The sequence below is a fragment of the Ochotona princeps genome, chromosome 3, assembly GCF_030435755.1.
Source record: "Ochotona princeps isolate mOchPri1 chromosome 3, mOchPri1.hap1, whole genome shotgun sequence".
In the NCBI taxonomy this organism is placed as follows: Eukaryota; Metazoa; Chordata; class Mammalia; order Lagomorpha; family Ochotonidae; genus Ochotona; species Ochotona princeps.
In genome coordinates this window covers 104,806,565-104,831,604 of record NC_080834.1, presented here as the reverse complement: position 1 = coordinate 104,831,604, position 25,040 = coordinate 104,806,565, and the positions used below count along the sequence as shown (strand labels likewise).

Below are 25,040 nucleotides of genomic sequence, written 5' to 3'. Positions count from 1 at the left end.
CACAGTAGGGGAATCTCTCAGTTTCCCCACTCAGTCCGCTCCCAGACCCAGATCTCACATGCTCCAGCAGGTGCTAGGCCCTTGCCCAGCATAGTCTGCCCCCTCTATCTTGGGCTTTGCATGAGCTGGTGGATATTGCAGGCCAGCCCACACTATACCCTGTTTCAGAATGCACATGCAGGTACTGCAGCTTGGACCTACCCAGCCTATTCTCAGCCCCAGTATCCATGAGGGTTGGCAGGTTCCATGTTCACTTCTAGTTCAGCATATCACCACCCCAACTCTTAAGCTAACCAACAGGACTTGTGTTGCCATAGGGTTAGGCCCACTTATCCCGCACAGAATCTACCCCCGGGTCTGGTTCTCTTTTGTGCTGGTTAGTGTCATGGCCCTGCCTGATGTGACCTGTCCCCTGTTCTAACACTCAGTTAGGTACTTGGATCTAGGTCTGCTAGACAGGCCCTCAACCATAGCTTTCTTGTGGTATAGAGTGTAATGGTCAGTGATGCTCTATGCTAACAAGCCCATCTCATGACTTCCATGTAGGCCGCTGAATCAGTCTTACCTATACGGATCTTCCAATCTCTCCCCACCATACCACAAAGTCTCAGTCCCATTACTTACCAGCCAGTACAGTGGCCCTGTCATTAGATGTCCCTCAGGATTCATTCCTCACTTTCACATATGGTGTCGTGTCCATGGATATCCCTAGGCAACAATTCATCACCCCAAAGTCCCCAGAGCTCATCAGCAGGCAGCCAGCAAGCAAAGATTGGCTGATGAAACAGAGTCCCACTCCGCATGCCCAACCCACCCAAACCCAATTCTTAGAACTGTTCTTCACCAGAAGCAAATGACCCATGAGGAGACAGGGATTTTCTTCTGCCTGGGTTCTCTCTTCAGGGGGTAAAAGGAGCTGGACACACTGATGGAGCATCATAATTTCTGGGAAGAAGCTTCCTCTTTTGAGGGTCTGAACTTCATCTGCAACCCATCTGCTTTCAGATTGTGCAAACTGAGAAAGATGACTGCTTGGAGAATCCATCTGTAAAACAGAGGAAATACTGTTGTGAGGATTAAATGAGATGGTATTCCCCAAACACCTGGTACATAACAAGCATACCATTGACTAAAACTAGCTGTCACCATTTTCATCATTGACAAGATAGTTGCTGGAAATAATACTATGCCTTGAATAGGTACTGTCAGATGTCAGAAATTTCATATCATTAGTTGCCACTTATAAAGCATCATTTTACTTTATGTATTGTACTTTATGACTCTGTTCCACTTCTTCCTCAGCATCCTTGTCCTCCAGAATTATGTGTAGGACAGGCTTGTAGATTGTATCACTGATTCCTGAAATCCTGCTGTCTAAATATAAAGTTACAAAATTATTTACTTCAACATAGGAAGAGTAATACTCAATATAAATATATGACCAAAATGGAATACCCCTTACAGGTCTTCATTTGGCTTTCTATTTCATCATTTTCCATATCATGACAGGCATTTTAACCAATGAAGAGCAAAATTTATCTTGAGTGGTGGCAGGTGCTTTTCTTAGAATTATAAGCAATGTGGGGCAGACATTTGATCTAGGGGTTAAGACACCGGTTAGGACACCATATTCATATGAGAGGACCTTGGTTCGAGGCCTGGCTCCACTTCTGAGTGCAGCTTGCTGATCTTGGACACCCAAAGAGGCAATAGTAATGACTCAAATAATGGAATTCCTACCTCTGCCCTGGAAAACCTAGAGTGAGTTCTCAGATCTCCACTTCCTCGCCAGTCACAGGCCTTGGCAGGCGTTTGTGGGCTGAAGGTCTTGCTCTTTATATAGGTCTCCCTTGATCTCTCCCTCTCCACCTTTGAAATAAATATAAATTTGTTGTAAGTACAAAGATTTCTATCCATGGAAGCAAAATGAGCTTTTCTATTTACATTTATTTCATGAAAAATGTGTGTGTGTGTGCATGCATTGTGCAACAGAAGCCATTCAATAAAATGTTAAGCAGACTCTATGAGGCAATCGTATACAGAAAAATATGATAAGCAACACTTCAAATGTGAAAGCTTAAAATTCATGTGGAATATCCCAATTTTATTTTGAGAGCTCCAAATTTATAGAGCTCTACATATCTGGCTCTAAGTGAATTTCTATTTCCCAAAGTGGTGAATGAGATATTTAGGGATTTCCAGGTGAAAAGCTATTTTAATGATTGTTTATTTTAGTAGGCTTTCAGAAAATTTAATTACAATGTTAAATTGAGATATAAGCTTTCCTTTTAAACAAATAGGAGGCAATTGAAATAGAATTAAGTGTTAATAAAGTAGTTAATCTGGAAATGAAATATATATATATGTATGTAAATTAAGGCCATATTCAAGGGATTCAGATTCAGTAAAGATAATCTAAAGGGCATCAGCAGATGTTAACATTCCATACAAGAGCTATTTTCTTGGCTGATTTCACGATGTTTTGAGTGCTAAAGACCTGGTGGTTTGAAGGAGCCAGGTTACATTGTTCTGCAATTATAGTCTTTCCTCCTAAATTAGCAGAAGAATGTGGCATATACTTACTTTCCCTTCTGTCAAGCCATGCCTGAAGTAAGCCTCAAACAGAGCAAAGATCTAATGGGAAAAAATAAATTGTAAAGCTACTTCAAGAAAAAAAATTAGAGTCTAACTTTTTGCTTCTTAGTTCATTTTTAGAATAGAAAAAAAAATCTCTTTAATTTTTATTTTCTTTTTAAGATTGTTTACATAGTTGAGAGGGATGCATGGCTTGTGGGCCTCTGATTAGGAAAAGGTCAGGTATGGAGGAAGGTGGATGCGACATTTGTTTCAGTTTTGTGTTTTGAGTGTGCGGGGGCAGGAGGGAACTACTCCTTGCTGTCAAATTATCTGGGATGGGGATGGTCATTTGATAATGCTTTAGAGACCTCAATGTTCCAAGGATGTTACTTGAGTGGTTTTACTACTACTTAGAAGCTGTTAGTTTCTTTGCTCCAGGGTTGAGAAAACTTTCAAAGGTCTATTGGTTGACAAAGTCCACCTCAGTACATCCACAGACCCAGGAAAATGCAATAAAGCTTAGCTGGAGAATTCTCCAACTTGTTTCTATCCTCTCACGAGGCAATCAAGGTTCCCTGCTAACCCAATTGAGCTGGTTGTCATGTCCCCCATGTGCGTCTGGGCATGCTATTCACTTCACAGGCACTAGTAACGGAGGAGGCCCAATTCCAATATGTGCACTCCAATATAAGTGTTGTAGCACATCCTGTGATTTTCCCTGTGGCAAGGGTCTGAGTCCAGTGGTCTAGTTGGAGATAACCCAAAGAACCACACCTGGCGTTACCTCAGCCTTGACTCCTGCATGCAGTAGCCAATACAGGGTCAGGTGCAATCTATCATTTATACCAGACAATGCACATACCAGTGACTGCAAGCTGCCTGATCAGTTCCACCCCAGTCCCATATCTCACATGCATGCCAAGGTATTATGGCCTGGCCTAGCCAGACTGCCACGAACTCTATCCTCACACGTACCAGCCTAATCTGGATAACTCCGAATAATCCTGCCAGGCCTGCCACCAGCCCCAGGTTTTTACATATGCCAGCCTCTGCTGCAGTCTAGCCTGGCCCAGCCCACATTTTGTCCGGCTCTTGTGCAAACCCGTAGGTGCTGCAGCTTACCTTAGCCAACCCAGGCCTCACATATGCCTACAGGTGCCACTGCCTTGTCTAGCCTGGCCTGCCCCCAGCCTTAGTTCTTGTACTCATCAACAATAGGTGTAGTCTATCAAAGAGTGCCCATGGTTTCCCTGTCAGGAATGTTCACAGTCCTGTATCTTGCATCTGCCAGGGGATACTGCAGTCCAGTCTGGCACTATGTGCATGCACCCAGTCCTGGCACTTTCTAGCTGGTTCTGCAGCCTGCTCAGCTACCCCACACCTATTCTAGCTCTCATGCATGCCAGCAAGTTCAGCATCCTAGTGCAGTCTCACCCACCCCAGTTCCAGCTCTCACACTTGCCAGTGGAAGCAGCAGCCCAACAGGGAAGAACCAGAGGTTCCCTTAACAGACCTCTTTCCGGCCCCACATCTTGTGCCTGCCAAAAGGTCCTGCAGTCCAGCCTGACATGACTTGCATCCACTCCTAGCACTTGCATAACCCAGCTAGTCCATTCTGGTTTTCTCTCACACCAATAAGTGTGGCACGCTAGTGCAGCCTGGCCCACCCCCAGTCCAAACTCTCATGGTCAGTGGTAGAAGCAAGCTTGGAGGATCCCTTGCTAGACCTGTGACCAGCCCTGGGTCCTGTGCCCATGGATGCTGCAGCCCAGCCTGAGATGGACCTCTCCTAATCTAGGCATTTGGCAGCAGTTGCTGCAGCTTGAGACAGCCCAATTCACCCCCTAGTCCAGCTCTTGTCAGCATGTGTAGCTGTCTGGCCCAACCTGACCCATTCCCAGCCCCAGCCCTCATGTAAACTGATGAGTGTCATGGTCTGACCCAGCCTGGCCTGAACCGCATCCTAGCTCACTCTTGGCAGTGTGTGCTGTGGACCTCTCAGCCTGGTCTGGTGTACTCCCAGGCCCAGTTCTCACACTCATCAGTGGGAACTGTGGTGTAGCAAAGGAGTTCCCCAAGTTCCACTGCCAGGTGCATTCTAAGCCCCAGATGTTGTATGTGCTAGCAGGTGCTGCTGCTCAGCCTGACATGACTGACTCATAGTCCTAGCCCTCATCAGCAGTGTTGTGGCCTATCCTAACTTGCCTACACCCATCCTGGCTCTAGACAGTGGGTGCTACAGCATAGCCCAACCTAGCCCATTTCCAGACCCATGCATTATGTGACCCAGTAGGTACCATGAACTAGCTTGGCCTATTCCACATCCAATCTGGCTCTTGCATGTGCTAGAGGATGCTGGAGCCTAGCCCAATCTGGACTACCTCTAGATCCAGACCACATGCATGATGATGGGTGCTGTAGCCTTGCCTAACCTGGTCTGCCCACAGCACCAGCCCTAACACTCACTGATGGGAGCTGCAGCCCATATCCTGTTTTGTCTCTCATGTGCGCCAGCAAGTGCTGTAGCTTGGCCCAATCCAGGCTGGCCCCAGAGCAAGACCACACAAATGCTGCTGTGTACTGCAACTTTGCCTGGCCAGGCCCACCCACAACCCCTTCTCTTGTGTTCCCCAGGAGGAACTGCAGTCTAGTAGGGGAGTTCCCCAAGTTCTTCTACCAGGCCTGTGGATCTCACAGCTATGGATCTCACATGTGTCAGTGAGGCAGTGGCCCTGCTTGGCCCTTGAATGCATTGGTCATGCTGTAGCTTATCACCACCCAGCCTCCTCCCAGACGCAGATCTCACAAGTGTCAGCTGGGTTCCTGTCAGGTGAGTTCTGTCATTTCTCCTAGCTTTGCCCATCACCACCCCCTAGCACTCCACGCAAACTGGGGAGGGGAGTGGGAAGAAGGTAGCAGGGGGTGCAGCAGTCCCACAGAGGTGAGCCTACCAATGCACTACAAAATCTGCCCCCAGATCCGGTTCTTTCACATTCCGGTGGGTGCTGCCACCCTACCTAATATGGCCTACTCCCTGCATTGACACTCATAGGCAGGTACTATGGCCCAGCACAGGCAGGCATACTCTCCAACCTCAGCTTTTGAATACACCAATGGGCAGTATGTGATTCTATTTAATCCAACCCACATCTCCCATTTGGGTGGGTGGGTGGCTTGATCTGATCCGGACATGCCCTCAGCACCCCCAACCTCCCGATGCCACTTCATCTCAGCTTCCTTGTCTACCTGTGAGTGCAATAGCCTGGTATGTGGAACCCCTCAGAAAGCATTCTCCTGTAAAACGTGCCTGCAGCTGCTTTCACTCCAACAGACCTCCTTTCCTGGGTAATCTGAAGGCCCTCTGTCTGGAGTTAAGGATGGCATGTACCAGCTCTGTATTCCCCACCATCCCCATATATCTTTTCTTTTCTTTTTTTTCTTTATTTTTGACAATCTTTGCATAGTTAATTATAGCACAACGGTTCAAGGGCTACAGGAAAGTGGGTAAGACTATTATTTTCACATTTTTTTCTGATATCTGGGGTAAAGTGGGAGATAAAGAGAGAAGGCCCACCTAGTCACCCACCCATCCCAGGTCCCTGATGTGGGGCATGCTCCAAGGGTCTTACTCAGGTGGTTTTGATAGTTCAACAGTTATGAATTGCTGCCAATCTCGCCATTCAAAGCATGATGAGGTAGCTGCAGAATCCACTGATTAACATGGTCCACCTTAGAGTCTTCATTTGCCCAGTTTTTCAGTGTCAGCAATATGGTTGGGGTGGTTGATTGATTTGTTCTGTCCTCTGTTGTGATGCCACGTATCCTCTGCAGGTTCTGATGGACTGCCATATCCTCCATGTGCACCTGGTTATGCTCTCCATTGTCCCATCTGAGCCTCTGAGGAGGCTTGGCTCTGGCACTTGCACTCCATGGTAAACCATAGGTTCTGAATCTGGCAGTTCCATTGGGAAGACCCCTAAAGAAACTTTGTCTGAGGTGATCCCAGACCAGATTCTTGCATGTACTTGTAAGTAAAGGGCCTGGTACAGTCTATCACCCCAATCAGCTGGTGGTTGCAATTGCTGGGTTGGTTCTGTTTCCAGCCCTGTCTTCCACTGGAACCAATGGGTGCTGCAGTCCAGACCAATTCTGCCCAGCACACACTCACCCACACATAAACCAGTGGGAGCTGCAGCCCAATCAGAGTGACCCACAATAACCCCCACCAGGCCCGCCCCTGCCTTGGTTCCTGTACTTGCCAGTATGTGCTGCAGATTAGTCCAGTCTTTCCCACATCCCAGTCAGCTCTCACACATGTCAATGGGCATTGAAGCCTAGTTCAACCCAACCTGCTCAACTATCCAACCCACACAAATCCTGTTGGGTGCCTTTCTGTCTAGCCACACTGCCCCTGTCCTGGTTTTCATGTCCTCCAGTGGGAGTGGTAACCTAAGAGGACCCCACTATTTCCCTTCCAGGCCACTCCCACTCCTGGATTATGCACTGTCCAGGTGGTTGGTTCTGCAGTTTAACTTGACAGAATTAGCCTCCAGTGCCAGTTTCTGCCAGCTGATGCTGCGGCAAAGCCCAACCAACCCTCACCCGCTCTAATTTTTGCTTGCACCAGTCGGAACAGCCCAACTTGGCTTTTCCCTGATCTAGTTCACCTGCGGCCCACAGGTGTTACAGCCGTGCCTAGCCTGGTCTGCCCCCATCCCAACCCACGCTCTCCAGTGGGAGTGGTTGTTCAGCAGGAGAGCCCACACTCCCCCTGCCAGCTCTGCCCCCTCCCTCCCTGGTTCTCATGTGTGCTGTTTGGGTGCTGTGGCCACATCTGGTATGGGTCATCTTACCTTGGCATTTCGTATTATCCACTGGTTTTTGTCACGACCGAACCTGACCCGACCCGACCCAACCCACACTCTGCTCTGGTGCTCGGATTCTCTAGAGCATGATGTGAACTGGTTCAGCCTGGTCTGCCCCTGACACGTGCCAAATGTATGTCAGTGGGTACCTTTCCATGGCTTGTTCTGGGCTGTTCCCTATCATGCTTCTTGCGCTTACCTACAGGGTCTGTGTCCTGCCATAGGAGTTGCCCAGGCCCTTCCATCAGAACCTCTCCCAATGCCAGATTTCGCACATACCAGAGGGTCCATGAGCCAGCCCTACTCAGTCCACCTCCTGTCCTAGTAGGAACAGTGGCCTTTCCTGACGGGCCTTCAACCCAATCTGGTTCTTACTGTTGGATATTTCAGCCCAGCCAAGGTTTGTCCATACCCAAACACAGCTCACACATGGCTCAGTAGGGGTAGAGACCTAGCCTAGTCCATCCCATATCTACCCTGGTCCTCCAGAGCACCAGCTGGTGTTGGAGTCTAGCCTGGCTTGCTGAGTCCAGTCCCAATCCACAAGTGTGCCACGGGAGACTACAATCATATCCTGATCAGAATGCAGCCCCCATTCCAGCCCCCGTGCTCCTTGGTGGGAACCTCAACCCAGCTAGGATGTCCCCTTAACTTCCCAACCGGGCCTGTTCCCAGCCATAGATCGTGCAAGCATGCCAGTGGTTGCTCTGACCCAGCTTGTCATAACCCCTCATTTGTCCCAGCTTCTGCCTTAGATGCTTTGGCTTAGTGTCCCTGGCTCATGCAGACCAATAGGGGTAAGAGCCCAGCTCAGCATGACCTGTGCTCCATCCTGATTTTTACTTTTGCTTGTAAGCTAAGGTTTGCTCCGCCCTGCCTAGCCAGCCCTTTGCATTACCACCCCACACATCAGCCAGCCATTGGAGCTACTTTGCCCAGCTTGTCCGACCCCCAGGTCTGGACCATGTTGTGTTCACCAACGGGAGCTATGACCCACCAGGGGAGTTTCCCAAGTTCCTGCACTTGACCCACTCCCAGACCCAGTTCTCATACATGCCAGTGGGTGTTAGGCCAGTGTCCAGCATAGTCTGGCCTTCCATTTGACTTTGTATGAGCTGGCGAACATTGAAGCCCAGCCCACCCTGCACCCTATTTAGGATGCACATTTAGGTGCTGCTGCCTTGACCAGTCCAGACTGTTGTCAGTTCCTTTACCCATGAGTGATGGCAGGCTCCTGGGTCACAACTAGCTTAGTCCATCACCACCCCAACTCTTGAGCTAACCAGTGGGACTAGTATTTCCACAGGGTTTGGCCAACCCATCCCCCACGGAATCAACCCCCAGAAATGGTTCTCTCATGTGCTAGTTAATGTCATAGCCCTGCCTAATGTGACCCATCTCCGGATCCATCATTATGTCAGGTACTAGCATATGATCCTGCTAGACAAGCCCCCAGCCTTAGCTTTTGCATTGACTGGTGTACAATAGTCAGCATTGTTCAGTGATAGCAAGTTCTACATAGGACTCAAAGGAGGCTGGTATATCAGTCTTACCCATAAAGGTCATCTCGTCCCTCTCCTCCAATCTACCAGATCTCAGTACCCTTGCATACCTTCAAAGGAAAAGTTACTCTGTCATTAGGAGTCTTCAGGATTGATTTGCAACTCAGAAACACAGTGGGCTCAACATTGAGGTGCCTAAGCAACAATTCATAGTCCTGAAACCCCAGAGCTCGCCACTGGGCAGCCAACAGGCAGATCCTGGCACTAAATGGCACACTGGCCACCCAGGGCAACTCACCACGTGTACACAGTGGCTGGAATCAGGGCTCTGAGCACGAAGATGGACGCGGCCTGGAACCCACCAGGCCCCCAGACCCCCAGACCCCAAGGTCGCCCTCTCCCAATCCCATCCACCACACGTTATTGGTGGTGGGTGGGGCCCAGCCCCACCTGTTCTCCAGCTTTCCCCTCTCAGTGTACTCACCAGGAAGGGAGCAGCCTCTGGAGTTTGTGCAGGCCCGGGGGTGGCTCACCACATGTACGCAGTGGATGGACCTGGCCTGGAACCCACCAGCAGCCAACTCTTTTTTTCATGATGTGTTTCCATAGATATAGGGATTCCCCCTCCCATCCTCCTATTCCTCTACACTGTTTCTCCCCATATTATTACAATAGCATAGTCTTCAACAGCTGATAGTCCAACATTCTGCTATTTAAATGTATTATGGCCCTGTGAAAAAATGGGTGAAGGAAATGAACAGAAATAAAACCACATTGAGGTTCTACCTAACTTCAATAAGAAAGGCCTAAATTCAGAAATCTTTTAGCAACACCTGCTGGTGCAAATGTGGGGAGAACGGAACCCTACTCTACCATTGGTGAGAATGTAGTTAATTCAGCCATTATGGAAGTCAGTATGGAAAGTGCCAAGAAACTGAAAATGAATCTACTCTATGATCCAGCTATTCCACTCCAGAGAATGCATCCAAAGGTAATGAAATCTGTATATGAGAAAGTGACCTACAACCCTGTACTCATAGCAGCACAAACTACAAATAGCAAAGATACGAAAACAACCCAAAAGCCGGCCAAAAGAGGAATGGATAAAGAAACTGTTGTACATCTACTCCATGGTATATTACTCAGCCATTAACAAGAATGAAGTTCTACCATTTGCAACATAATAGTCCCAAATATAGGCCGTTATGCTCCATTACATAAGCCAATTCCAAAAGGACAAATATCATATGCTCTCTGATTTAAGGCCACCTTCATGCAAAATACAAGTTAAATAAATATATAAGTAAACATGTATATACATAAACTCTCATAGATGAACTGTGTAATGGAGACTAGCATTACCAGGAAGTGAAGATGCATTGCAGTTTGCAATTCTACTCCCAAATAAAAGGAGTGCTCCAGATGAAACTATTAAATATATCTTAACAATAGGACACTAGACTTTCTACCAGTGTCTATGCCCACAATCCCACATATCTGAAAAAAAAAAGAATAGCAACTATGTTGGCACATTGGTATAGTTAACAGAAATTTGGCATTAATCAAACCCAGAATGGCCACCAGCCTGGTAGGAGAACTGTGAGGTACTCCCATGCTGGGCCACTGCTCCCACTGCCCAGCATGAAAACTGGAATCAGTGGTGACAAAGGCCTGGCTGGGCTACACCTGTTGGCCTGCATGTGAATATGGTTACGGGGAGAGTCAGGATGGGCTAACTGACTATATCCAAAGGTGCAAGCATAAGCCAAACTAAAAGCACTCTGGTTGGGCTTTGCCATAGCATCAGCTGGCAAGTGCTGGGACTGGGGGGCAAATCCTGCCAAGCTAGACTGCAGAGCTACCTAGAGAGTGCAAGATCCAGGACTGGAAGTGGACCCAGTAGGAAAACTGTGACCACCTCTCTGATGGATTGCAAGTCCCACTGGTGAGCATGAGAACCAGGGCTTGGAGGGGGCCTGGCTAGACAGGAAGTGACACCTGCCAGCATGAGTGTGGGCTGGATAGTGGGATCAGTTGGGTTGACCTAAGCTTCAGTGCCCTTTGATATGTACAAGGCCTAGTAGGGATATAGAACAGACTGGACCACTCTGCCGCACATACTGTCGAGACCAGGAACCAATGCTGGTAGTGGTCCTGGGGTAGCCACTCCAATTAGGCTACAGCTCCAGCTGGGGTTCATGAGAGCAGAGTGTGTGATGTGTGGGGTTGAGCTGGGCCACAGCATCTATTGGTTTACAGAAGAGATGGAACTGAAGACAAAACTGACTACCAATGTGGGCATAGGTTGATGTGGCTGATAGATTGATCCAGACCCTGTACTGAGAAGTACACACAAGACAGGGCTGGGATCACTTCAGTCAAGGTTTCTTTGAGGAACACCCCAACTGAACCACTGGACTCAGAACTCCAACCATGAGGAGAATAATAGCATCTATGGTCTGACCGTGGAGTGCATGTGTCAGAATTGGGTCTCCTCAGTGGCTTAGATGGGGCAGTGAGCGGCATACTCAGATGGCACACAGAGGATATATCAGATCATTGGGACGGGACCTGCAGAGGACATCTAGTACCATAGCAGAGGAAGCAGGGCAGAACAAATTGGTCAACTACCCAAGCCAAACAGTGATGTCAAATATCTGGGTGAATAGAGACTTTAAGATGGACTATGTCAGCCAATGGACCTTGGAAGGATTTCCTTATCTTTGAATCAGCAAGATCAAAGCATTTCAGAACTATTGAAACCAGAGAATGCTCCATATCGGGAATGGGGATAGCTGTTCCCCATCCCGAGGTACTGAGGCTGTGGGGAGGATGAGGGCTGCCCTGCCCCACCTTTTCCCTTTCCCCAGATACAGGAAGAAGAAAAAGTAAATTTGGAAACAATGCTCTCACTCACTTTCCCCTAGTCCTTGATCCTTCCCACCCTAACCAGCTATGTAAACATCATCAAAATTAAAATGTATCTATGTTTTTAAAATAGAAATAAATAGATCTTTTAAAATAGAAAAAGACTAACTCATGAAAAGTAAATTGCAGACAACAGATTAGACCTTTTCTTCTATATCGGGGTTTTTTGTTTTGTTTTGTTTTGTTTGGAGCATAGTTATTCTCATTTGTTTACTATTTTTCTGTGACTGCTTTCTTTACTTCCACAGCAGGATAAAGTAGCACGACACATACTATATGGCTCCCAAAGCTGCAAACATTGACTACCTGGCCCTTTTTAAAAAGTGTTTGCTGACTGCTCATATACTTTCTTTTTTTTCTTTTTTTTTATTTATACATTTTTTTTATTGATTACATTGCATTATGTGACACTGTCTCATAGGCTCTGGGATTCCCCCAACCCTTCCTCGTACCCTCCCCCCCATGGTGGATTCCTCCACCTTGTTGCAGTATTACAGTTCAAATTCAGTCAAGATTCTTTCATTGCAAGCACAGAGTCCAGCATTTTATTGTCCAGATAAATTCATTGGTTTCTTGGGGAGCTCATCTCTGGTCTGAAAGCAGAGCTGGCAGAATATCATCCCGATCAATTAAAAGCCACAACATAACATCAACAACAATTTACATTATGCAATTAATTGACATGGTATCGAGTAACCAATATGTTAAAACATGCAAGTTCTTAACCACATCCCGTGACTACTTCATTGACATTTCAATTTTAGTTTATACACAGAACCGGCTGCTATACACCTTAAAAAGGCTCTAGGGTGCTATTCAGCTGTCTCGTGTCTATTTTCATTTTAGCATTCAGCAGTTTATAGTGTTGAAGCTTAATTTTGCTGAACTTGGCAGATTTGGGGATAGTCTAAAGTGGCTTATAACTCTAACAAGGCATATGTCTACAGTTGAAGTGCAGAACAGTTTTAGGAGGGGTGTACAGAGAAATCTTCAATACCTTAGTGAGGAGTAACTAATTTTGTGTCCTGCCTAGTAGGGCATGTGTGAGTCCACACTGACTGTTTCCTGTCTGGTTCCAAGCTTTCCCTGTTGTTCTCTGTCTATATATTCCAATGTGTGTGTGTGTGTGTGTGTGTGTGTGTGTGTGTGTGTGTGTGTGTGTTTTGGGATGGGGGATCCATAGCGACCCTGATGGTCATTGCAAGAGAGGGTGGGGATCCAAAGTTGGAGCTAAGTGAGGACCAGAGAAAGCTCCTCTCCCTAGTCCCGAAGGAAGCTTACTGTTCTGTTTCTGCCGACCACTCAGGGCTCCTGGCTGTTGTTCCAATGACCTTGGATCCTGCAAGAAAAGGTTTGGGCTTCTTCCATCCCATGTGGTAGATCCAAACAGGGGTGGATGACCTCAGAGTTCTTGGCCTCCGAAGGCATTCCAGTCCCCCGTGGTCTCCTTGGCAGTTGGGATGTAGTCCTTGGTGCCCATACTGGTAGTCCTTGGTGAGGATCTGGGAGCCTCCAGGGATGGGATACAAGCCTTCTCCTGTCCACCTGCTCCACTCTGGGGTCCCCTCTACTCTGCATATGACCTCCTGTTAAGAGGTTGTCAGGATCGCTATTGATTCCCCCTGTATGTCTTTGTAGTTTTACTATTGTCCGATGCTGATTCGAGTCTGTTGTCTATAAGTTATCTGTTATGTTCCTGATAGATTATACTTCACGTCTTCCTCACACATTCTAAGGAGATGGAAGATTTCTCTGCCCTCCCTCCCCATTTTCGAGTAGCCTAGGGTCTTAAAAGTATGTTAGGTTTTACAATTCTTTGATGTAGATCATAAGCAGTCTGACTCACATTGATTGTTGGTTCATTGGTTACTTCACAATATCTTATTGCATGAGATACAGGCTGTTTGGGGTTGAAATAATATTACAATTTACAGGTACTGTTTTTCGGACTGGCATCATTTCATCTTAAATTAAGGCAAACATGTGGTATCTAACCTTTTGGGCTTGACTCATTTCCCTTAACATAATGGTTTCTGGTTGGGCCCATTTTGCCACAAGGAACTGCATTGCATTTTTTTTAATAGCTGAGTAGTATTCCATAGAGTAGATGAACCATAGCTTTCTTATCCAGTCTTCTGTTGATGGGCATTTCGGTTGCTTCCAAGTTTTTGCAATTATTGATTCTACACATGTCCAACAGTTACATTGGGAATCCATCATGCGTATAGGCAAAAGTAGAAAAGCTGGTATCACCTGTCAAGGAGTATTTAACTGTTTCATAGGGAGTTCTTCTATTTGGAAGTAGAGATGCCTATTATAATGTATCTTCACTTCTTAGTAAGCTAGTCTCCATTATACAGTTCATTTATTAGAATATATGTACATACATGTTTACCTACATATTAATTTATTTTATATTTTGCATGGAAGTTTAGTCACTACTTAGAAATACATGAAATATACATATATACATGTGTACCGTATGCATGAGCATGATCACAAAGGTATGACTTCCAGTATGTACAGATATACAATTTTTTTAAGTAAAATAAATAGGAACTGGCATTGTGGTTAAGTATATCGAGCTTCTGCTTGCCTGCAGTGCCAGGATCCTTTATGGGCACTGGCACAAGGCTCAGCTGCTCTACTTCCAATCCAACCCCCTGCCGAGGTCATGGGAAAAGCAGAAAAAGATGGCTCTGGTGTTTGTCACCCCCCGTTTGTGGGAGACCAGGATGAAACGTCTGGATCTTGCCTTTGGCCTGGCCCAGTGCTGCTTAGTGCAGCCATATGAGTAGTGACTTTTAAAACAAATGAGTAAATATTTTTAACAAACATCTGTTTAAAGAGAAATAGAAAAAGACTAAAAGACTGTGAAGAAGATGTAATGTTATAAAAATGATGAGATAGGGCCCGGCGGCGTGGCCTAGCGGCTAAAGTCCTCGCCTTGAACGCCCGGGGATCCCATATGGGTGCCAGTTCTAATCCCGGCAGCTCCACTTCCCATCCAGCTCCCTGCTTGTGGCCTGGGAAAGCAGTCGAGGACGGCCCAATGCATTGGGACTCTGCGCCCACGTGGGAGACCTGGAAGAAGTTCCTGATTCCTGGCTTCGGATCAGCACAGCACTGGCCCTTGCGGTCACTTGGGGAGTGAGTCATCAGATGAAGGATCTTCCTCTCTGTCTCTCCTCTCTGTATATCTGACTTTGTGATAAAAAGAAATTTTAAAAAATGATGAGATAAATAAGGTGAAATAGAACCGCATATTTAACTTTTTGAATATCCTATTTTGTGATATACATTGAGCCTCAGCATCATTTATTCCTCTTTGAAATTTAATATCTCAGGGTAAACTGTGCCAAATTAGGCTTTTTCAGAGCATTAAAAACTTATCAGAACAATATGGAAGCTGGCATGATTTTTGGAGAGTTGAGAAAGATTTAGCTAAATGTGGATCATTGTTCATTTGAAATATTCATATAACAACTTGTTAGGACGTGGGCCAGTAAACTTGGCCACTTGCCAAAAAATGAGTTATGAAATTCAGATGATATTATCCAGAGCATGTGAGAGGCACTTGATAATGTTCAAAAATAAATGTGTGAAAACGACTGAACAGTCTTTGCTTAAAGACGAAGCCTTAATAAAATTATTGATCTGTATAGGAAAGACAAAAAGTGCTTTTGAAAAGAAAACTGTATTTTAACGGCTAATGTTCATCTATGCAAATTAGATGACTATTCAAGCATATTTTAGTAATGATTTTTACAAGAATCACTACTCTAGATATTTTTCTGATTATTGCTTTTATACCAGCAATGCAAATATGTCTTTCCACATTTTTCCCACCAGTAAAGTAAATCAAAAGACTTTATGCTATTATTATGCTATATATTTTATTTGTAATACATCTCTCTTGTAGCATACAAAGCTATGTTCAATAGAACAATTGGCAATATTTCTACTTCATTCCAGTTGCTTTGGAAAGTTTTTGTGTAATATCAGCCTTCATTTTTTTTTTTTTAGGATTTATTTATTTTTTATTGGAAAGTTAGATTTACAGAAGGATGGAGAGACAGAAACATCTTCCATCTATTGATTCACTTCCCATGTGGCCAAAATGGCCAGAGCTGAGCTGATACGAAGCCAGAGGCCAGAAGCTTCCTCTGGGTCTTCCACAAAGGTGCAGGGTCCCAAGGCTTTGGGCAGTCCTCAACTGCTTTCCCAGGCCACAGTCAGGAAGTTGGATAGGAAATGGAGCAGCCAGGACATGAACCTCCTCCCATATGGGATCCCGGAGCATGCAAAGCACGTGCTTTATCCACTAGGCTACTGCGTCGGGCCCCACATGTGTTCTTCAAACATCATGAATGCGTAGATTTGGATGCTCCCCCAGATGCGGTACATGACAGTAGTTCTACAGTCTGTCCACCCAGTAAGATGCTTCTCTGCATTGGCATGTGCACCTCCACTATGTATGAAGTACAAATAGATTTTGATCGATTATATAAATGTATTTTCAGGATCAGATTTACAAGTTGATGATGGAGTCCTTAAAACCCCTCTAGGAAGGCCCAGGGTGATGGCTTAGTGGCTAAGTCCTCAGCTTGCACATGCCAGGATCCCATATTTGCACTGGTTCGTATCTCGGGTGCTCTACTTCCCATTCAGCTCATTGTGCCTGGGAAATCAGTCAAGGATGGCCCATAGCCTTGGGACCCTGCACTCGAGTGGGAGACCTGGAAGAAGCTCCTGGCTCCTGGCTTCTGATCAGCTCAGCTCCAGCCATTGTGGCCACTTGCAGGGTAAACCAGCAGATGAAAGATCTTTTGATCTGCCTCTCCTTCTCTCTGTAAATCTGCCTTTCCAATAAAAATACATAAATAAATCTGTACAAATCAATCAATCAATAAAAACCCTCTGGGAAGCCTGGATTCCTCAGAACTCAATATGTGAACCAGAACCAAGAAACGTGGATGGTCATGAAAAGTGAGAGACAAAAATGATCAATATTTTGAAAATGCTGTCTGCCGTTATGAACTGAAGGATGGATTAACAAGGCGTTAAATATTGCAACTCAAGAGACTTTTACATGGTTAGTATGAGGAATAGCAGAAGATTAAATTTTGGCATAAGAATAAGGAAAGAGGGGCCCAACGTGATAGCCTAGTGGCTAAAGTCTTTGCCTTGCATGCACCAGGATCCCATATGAGCACCAGTTTGTGTCCCACCTGGCTGCTCCACTTTTCATCCAGCTCTCTTCTTCAGGCCTGTGAAAGCAGTCGAGGATGGGCCAAAGCTTTGGAACCGTGCACCAAAAGAGACTTGGAGGTAGCTCCTGGCTCCTGGCTTTATAGCTCTGAGCATTGCAGTCCGGTTCCTGGCTCAGCTTAGATCATTACAGCCACCTGGGGAGTGAACCAGCAGATGAAAGACCTTTCTCTCTGTAAATCTGAGTTTCCAATAAAAATAAATTAATTTTTTAAAAGGATAAGAAAAGAAAGTATTTAAGAAGTAAAATTTATTTTAAAACAAAAACTATGACTGCCACTGAGGTATAGCATGATAAGCCACCCTGGTGACACCTGCATCTCATATTGGAGTTCGGCTTCATGTCCTGGCTGCTCTGATTCCAACCCAACTTTGTCAATGCATTTGGAAAGCAAAGCAAGATGGCTCAAGTCCTTGACCCCATGCCGTCTGCATAGGAGACCCAGATGAAGCCATTGACACTCGGATTAAGCCTGGCCCAGCTCTGGCTGTTATGGCCATTTGGAGAGTGAACCAGCAGATGGAAGAACTGTGTGTGTGTGTGTGTGTGTGTGTGTGTGTGTATCTTCCCCTTATTCCTCTCCCTCTCTGTCACTCTGCCTTTCAAATAGTTTTTATAGTTACATATTGTTGATTATCAGAATTAGTGAATAAGAATATATGATTGTTGTTTTCTTGCTTTGGAACACAGTAGTTAATAAAGCTGTTGAAGGTGTACAAGCAGGCTGCTCACGTTTGAGTTTGATGGAAGGAAACTGGGTATTTTGGTTTTACATGGTAAAGCTGAGGTATTAAATATCCAGTTTACAGTTGAATACAGATGTGAAACAGGTATAAATACAGATCAGAGAAAGATTGGAGATGATTTTGATTTTTTAAAGATTTGATTTATTTGAAAGGCAGAGTTACAGAGAAAAATGGTGATACAGGCAGGTTTTTCATTTGGTAGCTCACTGTCCAATAGCCTCAATGTTCCAGGGTTGGCCCAGGCCAAAGCAAGGAGCCAGAAGCTTCTTGGGGGTATCCCACATGCTTGGAAGGAACCCAAGGATTTGGATCATCCTCTGTTGCTCTCCCAGGCACTTCAGCAGGAAGTTGGGTCAGAAATGGAGCAGCTGATAATCAACAGATGCTCACATGGAGTGCTGGTGTCACTGGTGCTGGCTTTGCCTACTATGCCACAGCTTAAGCCCTTGGTTTTGAATTTGACAACTAAATTATAAAACCATGGGTGGGGTGATGAGGGACAAAGCAGAGACAGAAAAGAGAGTTAAAGACAAATTCTGTTATTGAGCATGGGAAGGGGAAGAGAAAGAGACCCTCTGCTTCTAAATCTGTATAGTGAAACTTACTCTTTATATAAATAAATACAACTGATAAAGTACACACACACCCCAAAAACTCAGAACTCAGAAAAGCCAGTTCAAGTAGGAGAGAGCATTGTAGCATGAACACAAAAGACCAGCTCAGAGCTAAGAAGAGGCACCATAGAGAGGTACACGCTTTCTCAACCCAGTTCTTCCTCTTAGCCCCTTTGTACCTCTATCTTCTGCCATCTTCTATCCAAATCAATATATAAGACTTAGTAAATGATTTTTCACCTACTCACAAAGAAGCTAACTGCTGTTGGGTTCAGTCTTTGCCTTCACAAATCACACTGCCACAGACCCTTTCTTATGTTCTTTTCTTTTTCCACTCCTCAGGCAACTCTGAGTCCGCAGACCGCTTGGCTCATTCTGACTCCATTCCTCTGACCGTGTCTCTTCTCCCTTACATAACAGTCTCCCAGTGTCTTCTTGGTGGAGTTATTGAAATACATATACTTTTCCCCTCTTGACGCTGCCTGAGTCCATACTCCCCAAAATTGAGCCTTTCTTCTCTCTCAGTCAAACCCGTGAAAGACATTGTTTATACCCTCAAGCCTTCATCCCTTTCTCCCATTCTCTTTTGAATTCCTGAAATCTGATTTTACCACGATGAAGTTCTTTAACTAAAGATTATCAACACCTTCCTTTTGACCAACATCTTCTTCTGTTTCAGTGATCAACCCAACCAAATTGATGAAACCTCACTTTAAGATTTAGTGTGACCTATCTTTCTATGATTTAGCCTAGTCCAGGTTATCTCTATTTCTTTTCTTTTTTTAAAAATTTATTTGGAGAGGGGATTCTCTCTATTTCTCTCTGCTGGTTGTCACCCTGATTATTGTTGGTGTTTCTTTCCTTGATTTCATTTGCAGTTATACTGCCCTAATCATTGCCCTTGGACTTGTTTTCCCACTGGACATGCTACATACTTTCAGAGAACCCATCCTCTCTGCTACTTTAAATTGTCCTTTTTCCACAGTGTCTCTCAAATCTGTATTTTCTATCCTGACAGAATATTACCTCTGTACGCCATCCCTCTCATGCTGTCCGCAAATTACAGTAACTGCTTGTTCACCAGAGACCACTGCCAGTCTTAGGAACAAACCTGGTCAACTCACTTATGGGCACAACGCCATCCAGATGCTACTTAAAGTTCTGAAAGTCTCTAACAACTTGGAGCAACAGTTGTCAAACCTAGGCAAACATCAGAATTTACCAGAATGAGGCGGGGGGTACTGTGGAAACTCCCCTGCTGGGCCACTGCTTGACTAATGTGTGAGAGCTGGGAATCAGGGTGGACAAGGCTGGCCAGAGTTACAAAACCCATTGGCCCTCATGTGAGCTGGGTTAGACAGAGAGCCAGGCTGTGCTAAGTGACCAAATCCGCTGGTGTATGCATGAGCCAGAGTTAAGTTCAGGCTTGTTGAGCTTTGCTGCAGCATCATCTGGCAAGTACCAAGACTGGGGGCAAGTCCTGTCAGGTTAGACCACAGAATCACCTGGAAAGTGCAAGATCCAGGACTGGCAGTGGGCCTAACAGGGAAACTGTGGACACCCCTCTAATGGGTTGCAGCTCCCATTGATGAGCATGAGAAACAGAGTTGTGGGTGGGTCTGACTGGCAAGCAGTAGCCCCCACTCACATAAATGTGGGCTGGACAGTGGGGTTGGTTGGGCTGAGTTACGCTGCAGAACCCAATGGTGTGTATGAGAGCCAAATGAGATGCTGGACAGACTGGACAAGTCTGCCTCACATTCTGGCAAGCACAGGAACCGAAATTAGGGGCAGGCCTGGTAAGGGTTATTGGATGACCTTCCAACTAGGCTGCAGTTCTCACAGGCGTGCCTAAGGGCAAAATGTGTGATGGTTAGACTAGGCCACAAAATTGTTGGTTTACATATGAGATGGGGCTGGAGACAGAACTGAACAGGTAACTGCAGCTACCAATGTTTGTGTGAGCTTATGTGGGTGTTGGACTGAGTCTGAGTCACATCTGGGGTCATCTCTGATGAGGTGTCTTTGGGGAATCCCCAAACTGGACTATTGGACTCAAAACTCCAACAATGGGAAAAACCAAGGATCTATGGTCTGACCATGAGTTCCTGTGTCAGAACTGGGCCTCCTCAGTTTCTGAAGCCTGTGCTGTGGACAGCATGCTCAGATGCCTATGAGGGATATGACAGTTCATCGAGGCCTACAGAGAACATCTAGTACCCTAATGGCAGAACAAATTGAAAAACTCTCTGGCCAAGCTTTGACAACAAGTATCTGCACAAGCGGCGACTCTAAGGTGGGCTGTCTCAGCCAGTAGACCTTGGAAGGACTTTCTCAACCTTGGAGCAACAAAATTAACATTTTCTCAGAACTATCCAACTTAAGCCATTCCCTCGGAGCATGAAGGACCCTAAGTGAGTGTCATCCCTCATCCCAAGGATACTGATGTGGTTAGGCTGCTGGAAGTAGCCCTTTCCTTTTCCCTCCCCACTTCCCCTAAACACAGGAAGAAAAAAAATTGGAGACAACTGTCTCATCCACTTTCCACCACTCCTTGACCCTTCCCACCCTAAACAGTGGTCCACATGGGCATACATCCTTCTCAATTATGTAAACATCATCAAAAAGAAAATAAAGTTATTATTAAAAACAACTTTGAAGATCTAAGTTGAGGTCCATAGAGAAGCAAACTAGGCACTGGTGGCCTGAAACAATACTGGGGCTTCAAAGTCAGTGGGATCAGTGTTAAGTCCAAATCATTACCCGAGGAATGTTTTTGAATTGATATTTTGGACTGGTTTATGATAAAGAGCTGAGAAACTCCTCCCCCTTCTTCTCCCCTTTCATGTTTACTACCTATAGGCTCCCCAAGCTTAGGATTAATCTGATTTGTACTGCTGGGGTCAATTTTGAGTAGACTTATTGTAGGAGTTCTAGAGCAGTGTAGACCTGAGTCCCAATCCCCGTTGTGGCCTTCACTGACTAGTTCATCAGGAATAACTCTGTTAACATGTAGGTTAACATGTGGCCTATCTGTAAAATGGCAATGATAATACTTACCTTAAATTTTTATCTTGAGAGTCACGTAAAATAATTATTATCCTATTTTTTTTAATTACCAAGAGTTCGGTAAATGAGTGTATTACCAGAACCTGGCTAGGTTATGAATCAAATAGGAATTTTTCAGACTGGTCTGAAAATGTAATCATGTTTCTCTGGGGAAATACCATATTCCAAATAATTGACTTTAAGGAAGGCATCATTGTGGAAATACTCGAATTCGAAAATTCAGCTTCTATCTCACTTCTGGGAATATATCCAAAGGAAATTAAATCTGCATATGAGAAAATGACCCATAATCCTATATTTATAGAAGCACAATCTACAACAGCAAAAACATGAAAACAACCCAGATGTCCATCAAAAGAGGAGTGGATTAAAGAAACAGTAGTACATCTACTCTATGGAATACTACTTGACCATTAACAAGAATGAAATTCTACCATTTGCAACTAGATGGTTCCAGCTAGAGACTATTATTCTCAGTGAAATAAGCCAATCCTAAAAGGACAACTATCATATGTTATCTCTGATTTAAGGCAAACTCCATGCAAAATACAAGATCAATAGATACACAGCTAAATAAGCATTTACGTATAGTCATCTAGAGGAACTGTGAATAGAAACTATCATTTCAAGATGTGAAGATACAATGCAGTACACGTCTCTACTTCCAAATCAAAGTTAGACTCCCAACAAAACTATTGAATATATCTTGATAATAGGATGTTGTACTTTCTGCCATTGTCCATACCTCCAATGTCAGGATGGATTAAGGACTATACTATTATAATAATATAGAGGAAATCAGTGTGGGGGGATAGAAATCCCAAAGCCTATAGAACTGTATCATAAAATAAATAAATAGAATTTTATAAATTCAGCTTTCTTTTTAGACAGAACTGCTGATTTCTGCAATTGTCAATTACTTCTAATTATTTAGCTACTACCTTAATCTCACAACTTGTATAAACTTTCTGCCTGAAATGAGAGTTCCTAAGAAGCAAGGCCTTATTGAAACGTTTACCAAGCATCTAAAAGTTCACTGAATAACCACTTACTATGCATCTACAAATGTATACCAATAATTATACATAAAAACATACGTCATAGACCAGTGTCATAGTGTAACAAGTTGGTTGAACTAACACCTCTAACACCAACATCCCATATGGGCACTAGATCAAGTCCCAGCTGCTCTATTTCCTACCCTATAGCCTGCCACTGTGTCTGGAAAAGCAGTAGGAGATGATCCAAATCCTTAGGCTCATTCCACCCAATCCATGAGGGAGACCTGGAAGAAACTCCTGGCTCCTGATTTTGGCTTATTAATGACACCTGGGAAGTGAAACAGCAGCTGGAAGACCTCTCTCTCGCTCTCTCCTTCTGTTAACTGCCTTTCAAATAAATCTAACATATATATTTATATATATAACATATACTTTATAATATGACACCTTTCCTCATGGAGCTTAACTTCCATCCAGGTAAAATGGCACACAAAAATAATCAAGATAATTTATGTTGTAATAAAGAGGTATGCAATGGACTGGGAAATATAGTGGGAAAAGAGATTTGTTTTACATAAATTAGTAAGGAAATCTTGGTAAAGAGTGTGACATTCAAACTTCTATATCAGATGTGAATCAAAGTCAATAATAAATGATAAAATATATTAAAGAATAGAGTTATCTACATACACCACTGCTAAGGAGAAAGATTCATTGGTGGATTGTGTTTTAATTGGATCTCAAATACCCAGGTTGCAAATGAAAGGCAGGATGTCATGGTGTGTGTCTAGGCATACATGTAATAGTATGACATACAATCAATAAATAGCAAGCAGGTTGGCGGGAGAAACGTTTGGAGAGATGCCACTATGGAGTTATGCTTGACAGAGCCCTGAAAACTAAGAAAGGAAAGCTAGATTTGATTGAATAAGCCAAAGAAAGAGGTATTCTAGGTTCTAGAACCAGCATCCATGTCAATGATAGAAGATAACTAGAGAGAAGTTATCCCAGAAGTGATTTGGATAAAGACACAGACAAGAGCAGATGGAAAACAATTTCATTAATACAAGTGTGGCCAGCTATAGGTCCAGACCAGTGAGTCTTTAGAGACGAACTCTAAGTATGAAATTGCATGAACAATATTTGGAGTGTTTGAGAAATATATATTTGAAAATATAAGTGAAAACTGAAGTTTATCTTTTGATTCAATAGAAATTTGGGGGTTCTAAGACATCAAGGGAAATGATGAGAATTCATCATGTGAGCAGGGTTTTTCTTTTCTTTCATGTAAGAAATGTGGTCTTAAAGAGAGAACAGCATAAGCATAAATCAGCCCCATTTTTCAAGCAGTATTTTTTGTTCAATGGAAAAAAATGATTTTAATTTCACAATGACAGAAGCAGCATTTGACTATCCTTGCTTGACAAAACTGAGCAGGTTTAGATTCAAAGGTAGGGCTCCAAGCCTTTGTCCATCAACATATCAGAAAAGATGAATATGACACTGCGTAATAGCATTAGTGTAAGCACGTTTGGAAGGAGCTGGGGAACAGGTAGTACCAAGAAAGTTTAAAAACAAGTTGAGGATGCTTTCTTTTCGAGCAACCATAGCTACTGCACGTAGGTTGGCAACTCCATGTTCAGAATCTATGTTTTTGCTCTCATGTTCAGGAATGGTTCAGGAAGGAAAGCGAACCTCAGGGTCACTGAGAACAGTCTTCAGAGCATTCTTACAGGGCTTATCTGTGCTCACATGCCTAATTTTTTTCCAAGTGCAAAGAATGGCTACTTGCTTGAGACAGGCCCAGTACCATCCTTTATTCAAGTTCCTTTATACTCCTCTTTTTAAAGAAGCTGTCAAGTTCTTTTTTTGCAGCTGACAGGAAAGGCCAAATCTGTGGTACAGGAAAGGAGGCGCAAAAAGAAACTTTTTTGTGTTGATGTTTTACTAAGTGAGCTAAGGAGGATTTTAGAATCATGTAATTTACTCTGGAGGCATTTACTGTACATAGCTATAGTGATGGTAATTTCTTTCATTGTTGAAGTGAAAAGATAACCATCAATCAGTTGTCAATTGGTCAATTGCAGAAGTGATGAAAAGAAGCTGGTAGGAACAATCACTTCTGTGGCTACCTAGACCATTTGAAGGCATAAGAAAAGTATGGGCACTGGATTGTATTCTAAAAAGGGATTGGACCAGGTTTTCACAAAGGTTAACAGGCAGAACTTTGACGTGAAGAGTGGGTTTGCAGTTATGCATAATTAGGAAATGCATTTAAAAATGGGAAATTTAGATGACATGGGAGTTAAAAAGTGAATCTACAAAATATGTGTATTAAATCAGATATCAGATTAATAAGCCCCCAAATCATAGATTTCATTGCATTCTTAATATAGAAACAAATATCACTTTCTAATTACCCAACATATATTTTATAACAAAAAATGAAAATTACTTTATATTCAC

The 25,040-nt window shown here is 44.2% G+C and overlaps 1 long non-coding RNA gene across 1 annotated transcript in view; it reads left to right on the top strand.

Moving 5' to 3' along the window:
• Nucleotides 1-25,040, top strand: part of LOC105942150 (uncharacterized) — a 665,512-nt gene that overhangs the window by 483,626 nt on the left and 156,846 nt on the right. The window lies entirely within an intron of this gene.